Below are 20,742 nucleotides of genomic sequence, written 5' to 3'. Positions count from 1 at the left end.
GAATATGTATTTCTTTCTTTTTTATTTTTTTAGAGACTGGATCTCACGCCGTTGCCCAGGCTAGAGGGAAGTGGCAGGATCACAGCTCACGGCAACCGCAAACTCCTGGGCTCAAGTGATCCTCCAGCCTCAGCCTCCCGAGTAGCTGGGGCGACAGGCGTGCCCCACCATTAATGGATAATTTTTGTTATTTTTTTGTACAGACAGTGTCTCATTATGTTACCCAGGCTGATCTCGAACTCCCGGCCTCAAACAATCCTCCCACCTTGCCCTCCCAAAGTGCTGGGATTATATAGGCTTGAGCCACTGTGCCTGGCCACTAGAACCTATTTTCCTTTTTTTCGTTTTTATACTTGTCATTTAGTATGTGTATTTTTTCCTTTCTATTAAACTACTTAGCATTTAGAAATAATTTGCATCAGACTGTTACTGTATATGCAGGAATGTAATGCAGTTATTTTCTTCTTTTAAAGAACAAAATGATTAAATACCTTTCTTTACCCTGTATCAGAATTGCATATATATTCTATCATTTTGAAAAGGTATTTGATAACCATCTTATTAGAAAACAAATGGCAAACTCAAAGGAACATTGAAAGGATTTTAATAAAGGGATCTTTTGTAAAGTTATAAAACAGTGGTTCTTAACTGGGGATGATGATTTTTCCACTTGAGACATTTGGCAAAGTCAGGAGACATTTTTGGTTATCACACTGGGAAGTGCTACTGGCTTCTAGCGGGTAAAAGCAAAGAATGGTGCTGAACATTTTCTACTAAACAGGACAGCCCCCTAACAAAGAATTATCCAACCAAAATATCAATAATGCCAAGGTTGAGAAACCATGATTTATGGAAACCAACAAAAGATGACAAAACCCTTAGGGAGTCACAAAGGGGTTTACTAACCTCAGGCCCAAAGGGTCAGGGTGAGGTAGCTGTTACCAGATCCTAGATAGAGTGACACTGTGGAGAGGGGGCATAAGATAGGGGCTGAGCCAGCTTTTACAGGGCTTAGTTTTGTGTAATTTGGAGGACTCTCTCTAAGAAAAAGAATGTAGTTACAAATAGGAAATTAGGCATGAAGACAAATATCTTAAAATAAAAAACCACAAATGCTTAAAATCTAACAAATACCACAAACATAACAAAAATCTAGAAAAATAGCATAATATTTTATTAATTAACTAACAGACATAGCTTTGGAATATCTTTTTTTTTACATCTTTTGGTTGCATATTCTGATTGCTTCTTCATGTGACAATTTTGTGATACCATTTTCTAGAGGGAGGGAAAAAAGTCAGTAATTTCTCTAACATGATAGATTTAAATTTGCTTTCATCATTGATAGTTTAGAAAAGATTTTTATAGCTACACAATTTATATTACTAATGTCATATAATTATTTTTGTTTCACAGTCAAATTTGGGAAACCAAAAAAAAAAAAATTGGGAAATCTTTCATCAAATTGCTTTTATGTATAAGCTGTAAGATTACAAAGCATTTTAAGTTTTCTTATGTAGTGATTAATATTAAATACTCTTTGAATTGACAATGCTATTAACCAGTTTGTACTAACTGTCTCAGTATTTAGTGTCTTACTGTGAGTTTGATATTATCTTTATCAAAGCTGATAATTCATGTGAAAGCACCAACAAATTTATATCTTTCTCCAAGGAGTTGTATGATTCATTCCTGTTTGTTAATTAAATTATCAAATGACTCAAAAGTGTATTCATTCTTTCTATTCATAACTTATCCCTTTCTCTTAATGAATTAAGTTTTTAGTATGATCTAAAATAACTTTTATCAATATCAGAATAGTTTATGTTAATTTATAATTATATAATTATATTTATAATTTATATTAATCACTAAATTATCAATTTTGCTTCATATTTCATTAATTGTTTAACTTAAATTCTCAGCTTTTTAATAAAATATTTAGAAATGGTAAAAGAAAGTATCCTTCATTTATACTCCAATCAAGTCTCAAATTTCTTACTTGTTTTATTGAAATGTCCTAAAATGTCTTTTCCCATATAGTGCTCAATTTCAGAATATATTTTTTTTTTCTATTCACAAAGACATATGATCAAGTGAAGCACATTGTTGAATGCCTTCTGTGGGCCTTCAAATAGAGCCTGTTCATGGGAGGGGCTCTGAAACTTAAACTTCATTCATTTCGTGCAAATACTCCTCTACATGCAATCACTGACAAATTTTGGTCCGGAAAGGAAAAAGCCAGGAAAATAAATACCTCAGCCTTTCTCTATTGTTGCTGCCACCCATTGTCCAAACCCAACCGGAAGTCAGAGGGTAAGGAAGATTTAATGATGCAGTCTGTCAAAGTCAGCCTCCTGGGTCATGGAGCAGGGCTAAGGATTAAAGAGCAGATCTGGAGGGGGCAAACAGAAAATAAGAAGCCCAGTTAATTGTCTTTGACTAATTACTGTCTCCTAAAACTTGTATTTTGCTACATTTATGCCTTATTTTGGGCTTTTGTGCTTGTGTTCATAGAGAAGAAAAGCAAAATAAAGAACATGATTGGCACTTGCTCACAGAAAGCACTTCCTCAAAAAGCACCTGCTAGCCTAAGTATGCCTGTGAATACTGTACAATCTTGGTTCAGCAAAGCATATTCATCCCCTAATACATTCACATATCATAATCATTTTGAAAGCTTCAACACATGTCTTCTAATGGTGTCACTCTATATAATGAGATATGCAAATTAGAATGTTATAGAGAGTCTTAATTGCATTATATCATTCAGAGTTGTAAATGTTCAGCTAGTTACAGCCCAGGTAGGGCAATCAGATGAAGAAAAGAGAAAAAAGAAATATTCTTTTGGCTGTTTGACCCAAAAATGAAATAGACTTACATTGCTAATGGGCATATTAATATGCTTCTCAGACATCTATTGTAACAGTGGGTTAACAGGGATGGCCTCAAGAGATGTATCAGCATTTCCTTATAAATGCTTTATGAACCCTGGCTTCAGTGTTTTGGGGCCCCCAGGCACTATTTCATATATTGTTTTAAAGCTTATCATAAACCCCAAGGAATTAAAAAGAAAAACTTAAATCAAATATGACTTGTCAAGTAAAGAATATGGTAGGGCATAAGCATATCTGCTACAAAGAAAATGTATTCCCTTTTATATACTTTTCATGTAACTAATTTCCAAAATATTTTTTCCCAAACTCCAAATTCTGACATGTTTTGGCAAGATGTGAAAATGGAACCTGGAAACCTTTTTCCCTCTGAAAATAGGTGGTTTCTTTTAGCTGTTACCAACTTCTAAGCCAGCAAGGAATCTCTAACAGATTGTTCTACAAGACCACAATCAGGCCGGGCGCGGTGGCTCACGCCTGTAATCCTAGCACTCTGGGAGGCCGAGGCGGGTGGATCGCTCGAGGTCAGGAGTTCGAGACCAGCCTGAGCAAGAGTGAGACCCCGTCTCTACTAAAAATAGAAAGAAATTATATGGACAACTAAAATATATATATATATACAAAAAAAATTAGCCGGGCATGGTGGCGCATGCCTGTAGTCCCAGCTACTCGGGAGGCTGAGGCAGTAGGATCGCTTAAGTCCAGGAGTTTGAGGTTGCTGTGAGCTAGGCTGACGCCATGGCACTCACTCTAGCCCGGGCAACAAAGCGAGACTCTGTCTCAAAAAAAAAAAAAAAAAAAAAGACCACAATCATATGCCAATCTGTTTCATACCTCAGCTATGCATTATTCTATGCAAGCAAGATCAGATTCCAAGAGCAGCAGATTATTGAAAGAAATAATAGCCCACGTAGATCCATTCTTCATTTTAAAACCACTACCATCCTCTCCAGTAATCATCCCTGCTTCGTTCTACCACCAATGCCCCATCACAACCACCACTCTCACCATCCTGTTACCAGAAAGTAACACGGCCCTAGTCTGGGGCCATGTTCTTCCAGTGTTTGTCTTGCTCACTTAGTGCAGTTTCTTGGATGCTCTATCTGGAATAACGTGCCTTCAATCCCACACAGGTCTATTGAATCATGTTGGAATTAATGAAATTCAAGGTAGAAAAATCACAATTTTCCCTAAGGCAATATAACTCTATTATTTGATTCTTTAAAAAAGGATGCATTAATTCACTTACCTAATGAGCAGTAACTCTTGAGTGTTTCACCATTATGCCAAATTGAATGCATTCAAAATGCTCTGATTAGGTCTCCAATACAAAACACCTGAATTGAGTCCCATATTTCTGTCAATAGCATTATTTTCACATTTGTCAAATCTCTTAATTTGGTATTTATTCTTTTCTTCCTCTTATTCACCCTCTGCAACAAATTAATCCGCAAGTTACATTGGAGTTTCTCTCTAAATGTTTCTCACATTCCATTCCCTTCCCTGTCATTCCCTATCAACACCCATGCTCTTGCCATTTCACGCCTAGTTTATTGCATGAGCTTCATAAATCACTTCCATCCAATCTCCTCTACAAATTGCTTCCAATTAGTATTCCAAAAATACAATTTTGTTGTGCCACTCCTCTGCTGAAAGTCTTTCATGGATATCCAATAACTAAAAATAATAGTTATTATAAAACTTCTCAGTTTGCCAAATCTTTCAGTTTATCAAATTCCATTCCATGTCAGAATTCTCTTATTCTCACAATCCTCAGACTGGCTGGGCAATCTTATGAGGTAAGTCAGTGTACAAGACAGAATGTACTTAAATTCAGAGAATAGTGTCCATAGACAGGAATCAAGGCCAAAGATACAAAAATTTAGAGATTAAGCCCAGCAGAGATGGACTGGAAGGTGGACTACAAGGAGCAGAAATTCCCTTAAACATAAAATCAACTCTTTTGGCCACTGAAAGACCTAATTGACTTTTAGGACCAAAGCCAAGGAAGACGGCCCTAATCTAACCTTCAAAACTTCACTTTCACATACTATCCAATGTAAGCTTTCTACCTAGGGCACCAATTGTTCTCAGACTTTAGTGTGCATCAGTATCACTTATAAGGCTTGTTAAAACAGATTTCTTATTAAAACCTCCAGAGTTTCTGGTTCAGTAGGTCTGGGGCCAGAAAATTTGCATTTCCTCCCAAGTTCCTAGATGATACTGATGAAGCTAGTCTGGGTATCACACTTTGAGAATCATTGCCCTAGATAAACACAATCTCCTCGCTCTCTCATAAATGTAAATACCCATTCTCAACTCCTACAAACTGGCTAGAATAGCCACTCCACTTCAACCAATATACAGCCTACTCAGACTTCAATCCTACACAAAACTCTCCCTTCCCCTGGTCCTTACATCTTTAGTGTCTGTGCCTGTAGCGCTATTTTTTTGTTTTGTTTGCATTTTGAGAAAGAGAGAGAGGGAGAGAGAGACAGAGAGAGATTCAGTTCTTTGGAAATAGACTTTAATCCTGTCTCCTTGGATTTGAACCCTGCCCACAACAGTGTGATTTTAAACAAGGTCTCTTTTCTTATTGTAAACCGAGGATAATAACATACCTTTACTTTGTGTGAAGATACCAATATTTCGTTAGTTTTTTTACCTGTACTGGCCTTTTCCCTTCCCTCCAGCCTTCCCGATTCTGGAGGCCAGCATGGCCACTAGATATTTGTTTTATAGGATCTCACAAATTCTAGTTATAAAATTTCCAAGATGAAAACACTCTAGTGGTCCTTAAATGTAACCCCTTCATTTGAGCTCATTGTCAGAAATGACATATTTGGTAGATGATATACCAGGCTCAATTCACTTTTTCTGATCCCACCTTCTCAGGTAAAAGCTTTTTATTAGATTAAAAGGTTGCTGACATGGTGTGAATTGGTGTAAGTAGTAGGAAAAGGGAGTAATTTGGCTAAGGAGGTCAGAGAACCAGACAACACACAGGAATTCTTTTTAAAAAATATCAATTCCATCATCCTTTAGCCCATTATTACACCTTCATTTCTCTGAGTCTTAAAAGTCAGTGGCATGGAATTATGCTAAGTGAAAAAAGCTAATCTCAAAAGGTTACATACTGTATGATTCCATTTATCTAACGTTTTTAAAATGATAAAATTATAGATATGAAGAGCAGATTAATGGTTGCCAAGGGTTAAGGAAAGAGGTGGTGGTGGGGAGGTTGCTATGAAAAGGTAGCAGGAGAGTCTTTGTGGTTATGTAACTGTTCCGTATTTTGACTGTATTGTGTATTGTGTATTTGACTGTATTGTGTATTTTGACTGTATTCTGTATTGTGGTGCTTCCACAAATCTACGCTTGTGGTATTGTAGCATAGAACTAAATACACACACACACACACAGTGTGTAAAACTGATAAAATCTGAATAAGTTCAGTGGATTCTATCAATCCCAGTTTCCTAGTTATGATATTATGCTATAGTTATACAAGAGATAGTTATACAAGACATGGGGCAAAACTGGGTAAAGGGTACATAGTATATCTTGATATTACTTCTTACAACTGCATGTGAATCTACAATGAGCTCACAATAAGAAATTTAGTTTTAAAAAAGTCAGTGGCATGGAAGAGTGGCAGTGTTTGTGGGCTTTAGGCTGATTTCCAAACACCTTAGTTAAGCTCTTATTTAAAGAGTAAAATCTTTTGGAAATAGTGCCAGGATATTCCTGGGGTATGGCTGGAATTCCTGGGAAAAGAGGAGGAAACTTATGAAGCTGCAGAGAAACATGTCCGTGGTATCAGTTTTGCCTCACTCTGGCTCTAAATATAAATGTTGAAGTTTAGAGGTCAGCTGGGCACAGTGACACTTGCCTGTAATCCCAGCTACTTAGAAGGCTGAGGTGGGAGGATGGTTTGAACCCAGGAATTCGAGGCTGCAGTGAGCTATGACCATGCCACTGTGCCCCAGCCTGACAGAGTAAGAACTCATCTCTAAAAATAATTTTAAATATATAAAGTTCAGAAACCATAACATTCTTGGTTAATGCTAAGGTTTCAATGTCTTAGACCCTACTAGGCCAGTCCAATATCTGTCCCTTAAGTTAATCATCTAACAAATATTTATTAAGCATCTACTATATGCCAGGATCACTGACTTTACCTTTTCTCTATTTTTCACTTAGGGTCAAAATTTTTAGAAGTGGACTAATTTTAGAGACCCTCTAATCCAAACCTTTTAATTTATGGAACCCAAAATAGGGATCTAGAGAAGTTAAGTGCCTCAGTCAAGGCACAGTAAATTATTTGGACAAACTGTGTATATTTTCTCATTTATGGCTTTACTCATTTAAGTAACACAAAATGCCTTTCCCTCCTCATTGCCTCCACTCTTCAATACACGAAGCAACTGGTCCTGATCCCACGGTTCACCATCCACCTTAACGGCCTCACGTTCTACCCACTGAGCTAGCTGGGCAGAGGCATCATCCAACTTAAAACACGAATCTTTCAAAGCCTGCATAGATCAAAGCCACCATAGGTTCTATTCAATCCACAAGTCTTGTTCTTAACCACGATGTACCAATTATGCCTACAACAAAACTGTTACTTTTCCTGTTTTTCTGAGGTTATCCCAGTAAGAGAGAGAGGGTGAGAGCAATGGAGTGAGAGGAGAGAGAGTGAGAGTAAGAGAGAGAGAGAAGCCTGAGAATACCAGTTGTCCAGAGAATGCTAAACTGGAGCCAGGCCAAGGGCATTTCTGGAGAAGTGTTTTCTAATGTCCCATTCCTATAGGGTCCTACTCAGTCAGAAGGTACCAACAAAAGTGTTTGTTATTAAAACTTAATAACCATGAATGGTTTTTACTTTCAAGGAAAACTCCTGAAGGCTAATTACAAGCAACACACTAGAGTGTACTTGACACAGAAGTTTAGGTGTGTCTGGCTCATGTGGAGACTCATGCCCAGCCTGTGCCTCAAACAGAATATAAGAAGTCTGCCCTGGCAACCTGTTGCTCACAGGAACTACTTAATGATCACTTTATTATCCTTATGATTCTGTGCATTAGCAAAATGGGGCAGGACACAGCAGCGATGGTGTGTCTCTGTTCCATGATGTCTGGGACTAGCCTATGGTGGCTTAAATGGCTATAGATGGCTGAGACAACTCAATTGGGGCCATATGTCTGGAGGCCTCATATTCTTAATGTGGTGTCTGCTGGGACTGGATAAGATAATTCCTTCACTCTCATGCCTGGCATCTGTACTGCGATCACTGAAGCAACTGGGGGTGGCCTACAACTCTCTCTCCACATATCAGTTCTTCATGACTAGCTTGGGCTTCCCTACAACATGGCTGTCCAGGGTTAACTTCAAACATTTGTCAGTAGTGAAAACTCATCTCTTCTACACTCATGATGCAAAGTTCTCACTTGCTCCTATAAACACATATCTTTCTTTAGTTGATATTTCATATTATGTTATACCTCTTACTTCTTATTAACATCATGTTAAACCCTACTTATACAGTTGGAGTGTTTGCATATACTTAAAATTCATATGTTAATAACTAACTCCCAGTGCAATAGTATTTTTTTTTTTTTTTTTGAGACAGAGTCTCGCTTTGTTGCCCTGGCTAGAGTGCTGTGGCATCAGCCTAGCTCACAGCAACCTCAAACTCCTGGGCTCAAGCAATCCTTCTGCCTCAGCCTCCTGAGTAGCTGGGACTACAGGCATGTGCCACTATGCCCAGCTAATTTTTTATATATATTTTTTTGAGTTGTCCAGCTAATTTCTTTCTATTTTTAGTAGAGACAGGGTCTCACGCTTGCTCAGGCTAGTCTTGAACTCCTGAGCTCAAACAATCCACCCACGTTGGCCTCCCAGAGTGCTAGGATTGCAGGTGTGAGCCACCGCGCCCAGCCCAATGCAATAGTAGGGGGAGCTTTGGAGATGATTAAGTCATGAGGGTTCCAGCCACATGAATTGGATTAGTGCCCTTATAAAAGGGGCCTGAGGAAGCTTGTTTGCCTTTTCTGCTGTGTGAAAACAGAGCAAGAAGGTGCCATCTATGAAGCAGAGAGATTTTTGTGAAGAGACAAAGACAGAGCGGTTGTAGCCGCGTTGTCAACCTCAAGCAGCACTCAGCTTCTCCACGTAGAACCCAGGGAGTGGGAGACTTAGAATCAAATTTCTCCCCCCTCCTCCCAGTCTGTGAGATTTTTTTGATCTTCAGCTACTTTTATTTCGACTTCATGAGGAACCTTAACATCAAACACAATGGCTAGCAATGTTACCAGCAAAACAGATCTTCATTCCATGAACTCCTGTGTATTCATTGGGAATCTCAACACTGTTGCCGTCAAGAAGTCTGATGTGGAGACAATCTTCTAGAAACAGGGCAAAACTGCGGATTGCTCTGTTCATGAAGGCTTTTGTTCACTGTGTTAATGAGAGAAATGCCCGGGCCACTGTAGCAGGAGTGGAGGGCAGAATGATTGCTGGCCAAGTTTTAGATATTAATCTGGCTGCAGAGCCAAAAGTGACTCGAGGAAAAGCAAGTGTGAAATGATCTGCAGCAGAGATGTATGGCTCCTCTTTTTACTTGGACTATGACTTTCAACGGGATTATTATGAAAGGATGTACAGTCACCCAACACGTGTTCCTCCTCCTCCTATTTCTTGGGCTGTGTTGCCCTCAAAATGCCAGCGTGTATCAGGAAACACCTCACCAAGAATGATAGTGGGGTTCTCCTTCCAAGCCTCGAAAGTTGAAAAGAGATGACCATAAGACCATTAAGAAGGAAATTGACTCAGATAAACTAAAAAGTGGATTCTCTATGGGAAGACTTGGAAAAAATGAAAAGGAACTGAGCAAACTATCAGTAGAAATGAAGAATGATAAGTCAGAAGAGGAGCAGAGAAGCAGCTCCAGGAAGAAGGATGAGACACATGTGAAGATAGAGTGTGAGCAGTTGCAGATGACACTGCTGAGGAGGGGGACCTACTGGATGATGATGAGAATGAAGATAAAGGCAGCAGATGACCAGCTGGAGTTGATCAAGGGTGATGAAAAAGAGGCTGAGGAAGGGAGAGGATGAGAGAACCCCAATGTCAAAGATGATTCTGAAGCACATAGAGGGGTTTAGAAATCTTACCCCGTTATTTCTTTGCCTAGGCTCTTGTCTAAGATCAAAATTTTCAGCAGATCCTCCCCCGGTATCTTCAGCACATGCTCACTGTTCTCCCCATCCTTGTCCTTACCATGTTCATTAATTCATATTGCCCTGCCCCTAGTCCCATTTTCACTTCCTTAGATGCTCTTAGCAGTTTTGTTAAGTCTTACTCTGTAATTTTTTACTTTTAATTTTGATACATCTTTATGACTTAACATTAAACAGGACCTATGGTTTTTATCAGCTGTCTCCAAACTAATCTCTTGTTATGCATAGAGTACAGTTCTTTCCATTCATACCTGAGTTCAGTAGTTGCTTCCCAGACTGCAAAGGCAATCTCATTTAGTTAAGTAGCACCTGAGAGCAGATTTGGATTAGAAGTATGTGTGTCATACCCCACATAAGAGTGCTATGTGGGGCATATGGACACAAATGTGACAATGTATCTTTATGAATGAAAGTTGGCATGTCAAATGTATCCTCTAGAAAAATAATTATCGTAATGGTCTTAAGATTTGTTTTCTAAAGTTGATACTGTGAGTTATATTTGTGAACAGCCTGATGTTTGGGACGGTTTATCCTCAAAGTAAACGAGTCCTTATTAAACCACAAATTTGGAGGGGAAAAAAAAAACAGAAAGCAAGCCGTCACCAGACACCAACTACTATTGCCTTGATCTTGGGCTTTCTAACCTCCAGAACTGTAAGCAATAAATTTCTGTTGTTTATGAATTACCAAGTCTAGGGTATTTTGTTATAGCAGGCCAAACAGACTAAGACACCCACTTGGCATTGAATCCTAAAACCGGCTCCGACAAATAGCCTTGTAATGTCACAGTAAATATTTGATCAAGATTAGGCAGCACACCTATAATAGGTTCAGGATAGCCCAGCTGAGAAGAACTAGAACAGGGTTACTACATTTAAATTAGTGATCAGAGGGTTTCAGTGGTTCTTCAAGTTCCTAAATATATCATTTGAGCTGGATGAGTAAGAGCAAAATTTATTTCATTTCCAAGATAAAATGCTGTGTTGAGTCATGTTTGCAAACAAGAGTGTAGGAAAAGCTGGTTTTCCCAGAGTAGGCTATAGAACAGATTGTATAGGGGGCTGAGGATGTCACTGGCACCAGTCTCCCCTTCAAAGGACCCCCTAGCCTTGTGCTCAGCCCTGGTGGGATGTCCAGTGCAGTTCATCACTGGTGTTATCCTCGATGGGAGGGATATGTGGTTGCAGGGCTCTAAATTCCTCTTAAAATTCACTTGTCCCATACGCTATCCAAACTTGTTTCAGAGATGGCTAGATTATTTAACAATGTAATGCATGCTAATATGATAGTGCATTTCACATGCATACTGTTTCCATAGCAAGACAACTATTTGCTTTAGAGGGACCATCTAGAATGTCTATCTCATCTCAAAGGAATAATTGTTCTGGTAGAAATGTCAGACTCTACTGTAGGTCTGTTAGGACAATCTGAGGATAAGTGGTCTTTTTTTGGTACCACTAGATAGTATGATCAATGACATTCAAAGCTTTATAATCTAGAACTCTGGTCTTAAAAGTTTCCTTTATATACAGCTGAATGTTTATGTATTGATTCTTTCTGGGGTCCGTATCATATATTGGATAAGAGTAACAGTTCTGGCACCTAGCTACTAGGCACTGGTGTTAAATGCTGGCTTCAACACTTGTTGGCTGTGTTACTTTGGGCAAGTTACTTAATCTCTCAGTGTTTCAGTTTCCTCATCTATAAAATGGAGAATATATAAATACCCTCTTTACAGGGTTGTTAGGACTCTATCGGTGATATTTGAAAATAATTATTCATTCATTCATAACTGGCTTGTTCCCAAAAGATTTAAACAAGCCAGCTGAATAAATAAGACATCATAGTTATGATATTATCTGTTTAGGAATAGTACACAAAGAAAGTAGTTCTTGAACAAGGAAAAACAATGATCCTTAACTCCTAAGTGCTATCAATTCAAATCAGATTTTGAAAAGACTAAATACTGAGAAGTGGCAGCTACCAGTGAGGAAAAAGAGAAAAATCACCAACTAAAAAAACACAACAATGTGTATTCCCTGTTGAGTCACCTGTATTTCCCATTAGATTGTACTTTCTGGATGAGCAAGGACTATGTCTATCTTTTTCATATTAATTCAGTTCTAGTGTATTGCCTGGCACTTACTAGGTGCTCAATATATTTTTAAATAAAATAACACTAAAAGTCTTCAGTAGCAGAATAGATTATACAAAACAATAAATCAATACTTTTCTCAGTAATTTCTTTTATGGGTGATTTTCCATATAGTTATTTCATGCATCAAATCATATTAAGCTCTAAATTATAGTTTAGGTCAATCCAGAACAGCAGAGATGTCAAGCCCATGTCAAGTTCATGTGGGAATATTGTTTATATGTAAAAAAAAAAGTGGTGTGCACCTTGTGAAGATTTCATACACACAAACAATAGAAGTATTTTTCAATAACTTCTATATACTTCATACATATGTCTGGGGAAAAAATTATACGTCCAGATTTTTTTCTTATTTTCTAACAATGTAAAATAAATATGCCTCTGGCCTGTGTTCCCACTACACAATGTGCATGCTTCTTTCCTAGCACTGCTCATGTTATAGCATATCTACTGATCTTTGTAAATGCTCCATTAGACTTAGCATCTGTCTTTTATTTTTGTATGCCCGATGATATCTGGTATATAGAAGAAACCTCATAAGTATTTGCTTAATTAATTCACTAATACCTTATTTTCTATACGAATTTCCCCTTTCGGCATATTTTACCATAGAGAAAATCATCTTGATCTAAGTCATCATGTTCAAATAAGAAGGATAGAGACCCCCGGCATCCCATGTCAATGGCTACCCATTGCCCTACGGATAATGTCAGCACTATTTATGGGATCCTGTGTGACCTAAATCCTACTTCTGTCTCCAGACCCATTTCTTGCCCTTTTTCTACCTCCCATGCCTCTCTAGCTCCAGGTGAGCCCTGTTTTATGAATCAAATAACTGGGAATTCTTTGAAAGGATCAAAAAGAGAAACTTCAAGTCTCTAGCCAATCTGTTATTTTAAAAAGTAATGTTAGGCAATAAATTCTTTGGCAGGTATCAATAAGAAAGAATGCAGGTTACTCTACAAGGGCTTCAGTGATGGCTCCTTTCTCTGATTTCTGATTGTTAAGTTCTGAACATGATATTATCTCATCCTTGAATTGTAATTTATTTTGATTAGAGATTGATTCTTTCTTCAGTAAATATTTATAACCTTGAAATAGAGACATGGAAGCTACAAAGACAAGATTTTTTAACAATAGGCATTACATTTGTTTTTACTACAAGCTTTCAATGAAATATAAATTGCATGATTTTCATAAACATATTTGCATCTTTCTAACCATAGTTGAGTGCTTTACACAACTCCATGCAATAGTGATTTATCCACAGCTATCGTTTTAAAGGATAAAATCCCTACTTTTGCTGAATCTATTGCATTATCTAATTCTTTGAAAAACAAATGCTTATTTGTAATATGAGCTATATTTTCATAGGCATCAACATTTATGTGTTCTTCCTCTTACATAAAAGGCCATAGTTTAGATATATGAATATTTTATTTTCTTAGAGCATGTGTGTTTTTCTTTTCTTTCAAAAATATTGAGCATACCTTACCCTGCTTGAAAAAGAATGATATAAAGTGGACATTTTTTAATGCATAAATAAAATAGCTTTGGAATACCACTGACTTTTCTCCTGCAACAGCCCCCATTCCTGATTTTTTGTTTATCTTTATAGAAACTTCAAAGAAACAATTATGACAACCAAAAATAAAAAACAAGTCACATTCCACAGACATCTGTCTATAGAATTCATAGCCTTCAAGTGGACCATGCAGTCTGATGCTTTGAAATGTGGCCTTCCATGCGCCACATGGAAGCTGCCTTTAAAAACAGAACACAGTATCACTTTGTGGTTCTGGGTTACCTTTTGCATAAGATTTGCCAGCAGCAAGATATATAACAAACTTGAGTCTGAATAAGAGGCCATATACAGAAGACAAAACAAAAATATAAAAAAAAAACTTAAAAACACAGTAATTAGAATGTCATTAAGCTTCTCAACAGCAACACTAGATGCAAAAGAATGCCTTCAAGATTCAGAGGAAAAAATGATTTTCAACCTAGGATTCTATAACCAACCAAACTATTAAATGAGTATCGGAAAAAAATAAAGATATTGTCAGACAAACAAAGTTGCTGAAAATTTACCTCCCATACCCTCTTTCTTAGAATGTTATGGAAGGATACTCCACAGCACAGGAGAGTAAAACCAAGAAAAAGAAGAGCATGAGATCAAGGAAGCAGGAGAACCAACAGAGGAGACCAATGAAGTAGAGTCCCAGAAAGAGAGCTTGCATTCCCTCAAAACCACATTAGAAAGTCTGGGCAATGAGGGAGATAGGTCTGGGGCAGGAATGGGGATGGGGAGTGTGTGAGGAGCCTGCAATTATTAGAGGGTTTGAAACTATGTTTAAGAATTTAGAAAAATTATAAACAGAGTGCAACCAATATGAGCACTTGAAAAAAGTAATGAGAAGGAACACAGGACCCTGGCACCTGCAGAGCAGCCAGCCGCTTGCTTGCCCCAACTCTGCCCTCCAGTCCCCAATTGCTTCTTGCCTACTTGGCCTCAACCCCACCCTCCAGGTCTGGTTGGCCACCATCTGTACAACCCCACTTTTGGTTCAGAGGCCTTGCTCAGAATTTCTACTGTGGCTTTTTCCTAGTCCCAGCTCGCAGGCTCTTGCACCGGAGCCTGTGCCTCCAGAAAACCCGCCAGGCCGGAGACACTGTCCTCAAGTCCCCAGCACTGCACCTGGATGCCAAGACTCTACCTCAGAGCCTCTATCACCAAACCAGAGCTGGAAGAGCTGCTGCAAAGTCCAACACCCCACCAGGTATGCTCCAGCCTCAAGCTGCCAGCACACTGACCTTCTTCGAGCAATCACCCACAACCTGGGAACCCACAACAACCTTATCTAGCTGCTGCAATTACTTCTGTGGGGAGAGCCTGAGTAGAGCAATTTTCACAACACCAGCCTCTGTGAAGAGACTCTTATCCAGCTCAAAACTTGAACATCCTGCAACTATCTCGAGAGTCCCCAGCAAGGAATAGAAGTCCTCCAAACCTATCAACCCAGAACTCAGAAAAGAGGGTTCAGATGAAAGAAAATAGCAAAAGAAACCTGGCAACATGAAAAATCAAAACAGATCAACACTCCTAAGGGATCACAATGGAGCTACAGCAGTGAATTCCAACTACAAGGAAATTGTTGAAATGACAGAAATGAAATTCAGAATATGTATAGCAAGTAAGATTAATGGAATGGAGAAAGTTAAAAACCAACAAAAAGAAGCCCAAAAAACATTTCAGGAAATTAATGAAAAAGTCACTAAAGAGCTTAACAAAATTAGGAAGGATATAATAGAACTTGAAGAAATGAAAGAGGGATTTTCAAAATGCAACAGGAAGTTTCAGCAACAGATTAAACCAAGGAGAAGAAAGAATCTCAGAGCTTGAAGACAAGGCTCTTGAGCTAGCCCAGTCATGTAAAGAGGCAGAGAAGAGAACAAGGGTAGAGCAATCACTTAAGGAGATATGAGACTATGTGAAGAGAACAAACATATGAATTGTAGGTACCCCTGAGAGAGAAAAGAAAGCAGTAAAAGCATGGAGAATCTATTTGAGGGCATTATTGTTAAAAACTTCCCCAGTACTTCCAGAGATCCAGACATCCAGATACAAGATGGTCATCGAACTGTAGGAAGATTCATAGCAAATAGAACATCTCCAAGACACATAGTATTCAATCTGGCCAAAGTCAAAGTAAAAGAGAAAATTCTACAAGCAGCTAGATGTAAGCAACAACTGACCTACAAGGAAAAAACCCATCAGGATAACACCAGACTTCTCAGAAGAAATCTTATAAGCCAGAAGGTAGTGGGCTCCCATCTTCAATCTTCTTAAACAAAACAACTGCCAGCCTAGAATTTTGTATCCTGCAAAACTGTTTCACATTTGATGGAGAAATTAAGTGTTTCCTAGAGAAGCAAACACTGAGGGAATTCATCAAATTCAGACCTGCCCTGAAGAAAGTACTCAGATCTGTACTACACATGGATCAGCATGATAAAGTGGACTAATAATATGTGGTATATGTATACCTTGGAGTATCACTCAGCCACAAAAAAAAAAATGGTGAACTAATATTTCTTGTATTATCCTGGATGGAGCTGGAGCCCATTCTTCTAAGTGAAGTATCACAAGAATGGAAAAGCAAACACCACATGTACTCACCATTAAATTGTTATTAATCAATCAAAACATATGCACACATATGGAGGTAATACTCACTGAGTGTCAGGCAGGTGGAAGGAAAAAGGAGGGAAAAGGTAAACTCATACATAACAGTTGTGGTGTGTGCTGTCTGGGGGATGGGCACACTTGTAGCTCTGACTCAGGCGGTACAAAGGCAACTTATGTAACCAAAGCATTTGTACACCTGTAATACTCTGAAATAAAAAATAAATAAATAATAAATAAAGTAGATGTTTAGTCGATTACCAATGATTGCTAGTTTTATTTCAATGCTGATGTGAGGTGCAAGAAACCCTAATCTATCTTATACATGATATAATGCATTGAATTCTTGAGTTATACAGTAGAATAACTACTATCTTGCATTTAGTCAACTTACACATTCATATCCAAATCTTTGGAACTATTCCTCAGAGTACTCCTAAAAAATTGTAAAGCTACTATTCCCCTGGAGACTGCTTCCTTCCTTCTTTTTTTCTAAAACATGTAGCTTTCAACAAGGTGACTAATCTGATTCCTGAAATGCTCCTGATATCAACCCAAACTAGGCTGATCCTTCCTTAAAAACTCCAAAGAGAACAGATCACAGGGAGAAAAATGTGTACACAGAGTCTGGCATACACTTAGAGAAAATAAAAAGCTTTAAGGCAAGGGTTCATCCTATTGAACATGCCAACAATTCCTATTTCCACATGACTCCAGACCCTAGACTCTCAAAAGGAATTCAGCATACTCAGAATGACATGAAGCTGGGCACTATACCTCTGTCTACTTGCTTATATTTTATTTACCTGACCTAATCTGTTTTAAATCCATGAACTTTGAACCTGCAAAGAAGTAAGTTTTATTTTAATTACTAAACAAATGTTTTGCTTGTCTTTGGTTAGGTATGCCATTATTTATGTCCTAATTACTGTCAGAGCAATTTAGTATCTGTACCTGTAATAATATAAAGACTTTCTCTGCATTGTGCACATCTTTAGAACATAAGTCATTATTTATAAATCCACAAAGAAAGTGTTAAGCAACAAAGCTCACCATTATCAAAAACTCTCACATTCACACCAACTTAAATATTTCTTATTCCTTGGAAAAAATCAATGGAAGTTATTCACATATGTTAAAGAATCATCTCAAAAAACTACTTTTTCTATAAATAAATACATTTTGTATAAGTAAGCCAAATGTACATAATGTAATTTAGCTATACTTGGCATCCTAAAAACACTTGGGAGAGTATTCACTAAATCATTCACTAAATGCTATAATATTCTGTCACTGTATCATAATATTTTATATGCAAAATATGCCCTTCCTAAAGTGGGCCTAAAAACAGTCATTTCTGAGACGTTTATCTGGAATATAAATGTGTTAATGCACTACAGGGTAAAACACTTGAGTGCCTAAGGATTTTCACTCAGCCCCAGAAATTTATCAAAAGATAAATCTTTCATTCCTTTTAATGGAATATTCAAAGCAGTTAGCATCTAAATATTAAAGTGCTCATAAAATGTTTTTTTCAAATCCCCATTTCATGACAGGTTACCTTTTGTTTAGCTGGAGTTAAACTGGGAGATTGTCTTTGGCATTCAAAAGAAGCAAGACAAGATTGGCCAAGAGGAATAAAGATGGCCTTAGTCAACCTTATGAGGCCACTTCAAGCTTTATCATTTTACAATTCAATAAACAAACAAGTGCTTATCTTTCTAAGAAGATAACAAATGTTAACTGCCTCAAAATGAATCTAATTACATAGTAGATATTATAAACATTGCACAAGTTATGTTGTAGTTAATAATAATGTTCTTGTCCCCAGAGAAAATTCAGGTGTTGTTCAATGATGTCATGAATTTGAAGAGATCCAGACAACTTATTCATACAATCCTATTACATAACTCCCAGCTTCCTTAATATGGCCCCTCAGCTCTGGCTAGACTTGTCTTATGCTTTCAAAAGACAGACAAAAAGGAACAAAAAACAGCACAGAAAGAGAAAAATAATTGCATAATCACTTCAGGAAGTTTTGTGGTCAAAAAACTGAGCTCAAAATAATTTAAAGATTAAACTGAATAGGGCAGGCGTGGTGGTTCACGCCTGTAATCCTAGCATTCTGGGAGGCCGAGGAAGGAGGATTGCTCGAGGTCAGGAGTTCAAGACCAGCCTGAGCAAGAGCAAGACCCCGTCTCTACTAAAAAGTAGAAGGAAACTAGCTGGACAACTAAAAATATATAGAAAAAATTAGCCAGGCATGGTGACGCATGCCTATAGTACCAGCTACTCGGAAGGCTGAGGTGGGAGGATCGCTTGAGCTCCGACTTTGAGGTTGCTGTGAGCAAGGCTGACACTTCAGCACTCTAGCCTGGGCAACAAAGCGAGAGACTCTGTCTCAAAAAAAAAAAAAAAAAAACAGGTCAAACTGAATAAAAGGTTTAACATGCAAATTGAAGGGTTAGGACTAAGATTCCACAATGAAGCCATGACAAAACTAAAAAATAAAAGGAAATGATTGATTTTTTTTTAAAAAAAAAAAAGCTCAATATCATATACAACAAATTCCTACTATTCCTAGTAATTGTGCAAATTAGAATAGTAAAAAGGCTTTGTAATTAAACACTCTAGAAACTAAGTATGAGCACTATATATAGAATAATCCAAAATTCAGCATTCCTTCAAGTGATCAGAAGAATTTAAAATGTTTACAATAAGCTAATTATGAAACTGAAAACAAAAATCAACCGTCTCCTTTATCTATGTTAATATTTTTAAATTCACAAATAGTTACAGCAGAAATGTTTCTTGTTAGAAAAGTTTATCATTAGTCTTGTAAGAAAAAGTCAATGATAGCAGCTTTGTTTACTTTAATTAATTTTTTGTGCAAAAATAAGGTCATTTTCCCACCAAATCAATAACACAGTAACAAAAGTAAAGCAGTTTAACAATTATAAACGTTTGCTTACAGCATAGTTTACCTGTTTAATCTCTTCTCTATCACTTTCTAAGGCAAAAATAATTACATTAAATCTCTGAGCTGACGAGTTTGCTAAAATAAAAACAGAAATTATAACCATTTACAAAATGAAAAAAAAATCTACTGAAATCTTACAACATCCTCTCCACTTAATAAAACTGTCTAGTAAATACAATACACTGATTTTTATTAGGACAATGCATTTTTTAAAACATAATTTTTAACAAATAATAATAACAAAGAAAAACACCTGGGATCTCTTGCAGCAGAGTAAGAAGGTATCTTATGCTTTATCTGTCAGCTTGAAACTAAAATTATGTGGAGAGTTTTGGTATAGGTAAAACACACCTATTAGAAATTTAAAGGTAGTACAAACAGAAACAACTGGGTATAACTGACCACAAGCTATCATGTATGTACTGCCTAGAAACAACAACCCCTTTAAAAAGTGAAAACAGATGTTGGATTTTTTTTTTTCTTTCTTTCTTCCAGTCAGCTCAATAAATCCACCAGAGTTCAGATATCACCGTGCACTACATAGCCTAAGAGAAAATATCTGTATGCACCCCCAAAATAATACTTCACTGTTAGAAGCTTACATAATACACACAGGAAATATCAGTTCAAATAAAGACAGACTATCAGTCAGCATTATCATGGAGTCATACATAGGATCCTCTCCAGAAATAATTACACGCAGCCTTCTGTAGCAAGCACGCCCTGGAAGCCTGCATATGTTGGCTTCTCAGCAGCCTGACAGCAGGCAGTTTCCAATTGCATGGAGAATGGAGAGCTCATGTTAATGAGATTCTCCTTCTGCATCTCTCTACCTCACATGCTGCATCTTCTAGCACAGGAAAATCACTCTCTTACTAAGGCAGAGAAAGCAGGATCCTTATGGGCCTTTAGTTCACTTACATTTCTTTTTCTTTTTCTTTTACCACTAGTGATTTTAAATCCATTTATACTCCTCATTGACACTGGAAGGAATTTTTTCCTTTGCTTGGCTTCTAGAACAGGATGCTTTGTAACATCCTTTTCCTCACTTCCATGTTTATTATAACTTAAAGTGGCCACTTCATTCCATTCGCTCTTTTTTCTTCCTAGCTGAGTCATGTTTCAGAGAGGCATGACAGGAAAAACAGTAATAAAGGACAAATGAGAACACTTCTTATATCTTTTATCAATTTGCTAATGAACTTTGTCCCATCAACATCACTATGAGAAGAACAGTTTGTTGAGAGAAATATTTCATTAAAAGAAAATGTGAAAACCCTCTCATT

General features: G+C 37.5%; 1 pseudogene; it reads left to right on the top strand.

Moving 5' to 3' along the window:
* The first annotated feature begins 9,179 nt into the window (after positions 1 to 9,179).
* On the top strand, positions 9,180 to 10,060 carry LOC138386211 (heterogeneous nuclear ribonucleoproteins C1/C2-like; annotated as a pseudogene).
* Positions 10,061 to 20,742: the final 10,682 nt, after the last annotated feature.

Source organism: Eulemur rufifrons, chromosome 1 (assembly GCF_041146395.1).
Source record: "Eulemur rufifrons isolate Redbay chromosome 1, OSU_ERuf_1, whole genome shotgun sequence".
Classification (NCBI taxonomy): domain Eukaryota; kingdom Metazoa; phylum Chordata; class Mammalia; order Primates; family Lemuridae; genus Eulemur; species Eulemur rufifrons.
Note: the sequence above shows the minus strand (reverse complement) of the source record. Positions and strands in the feature narration are given on the sequence as shown.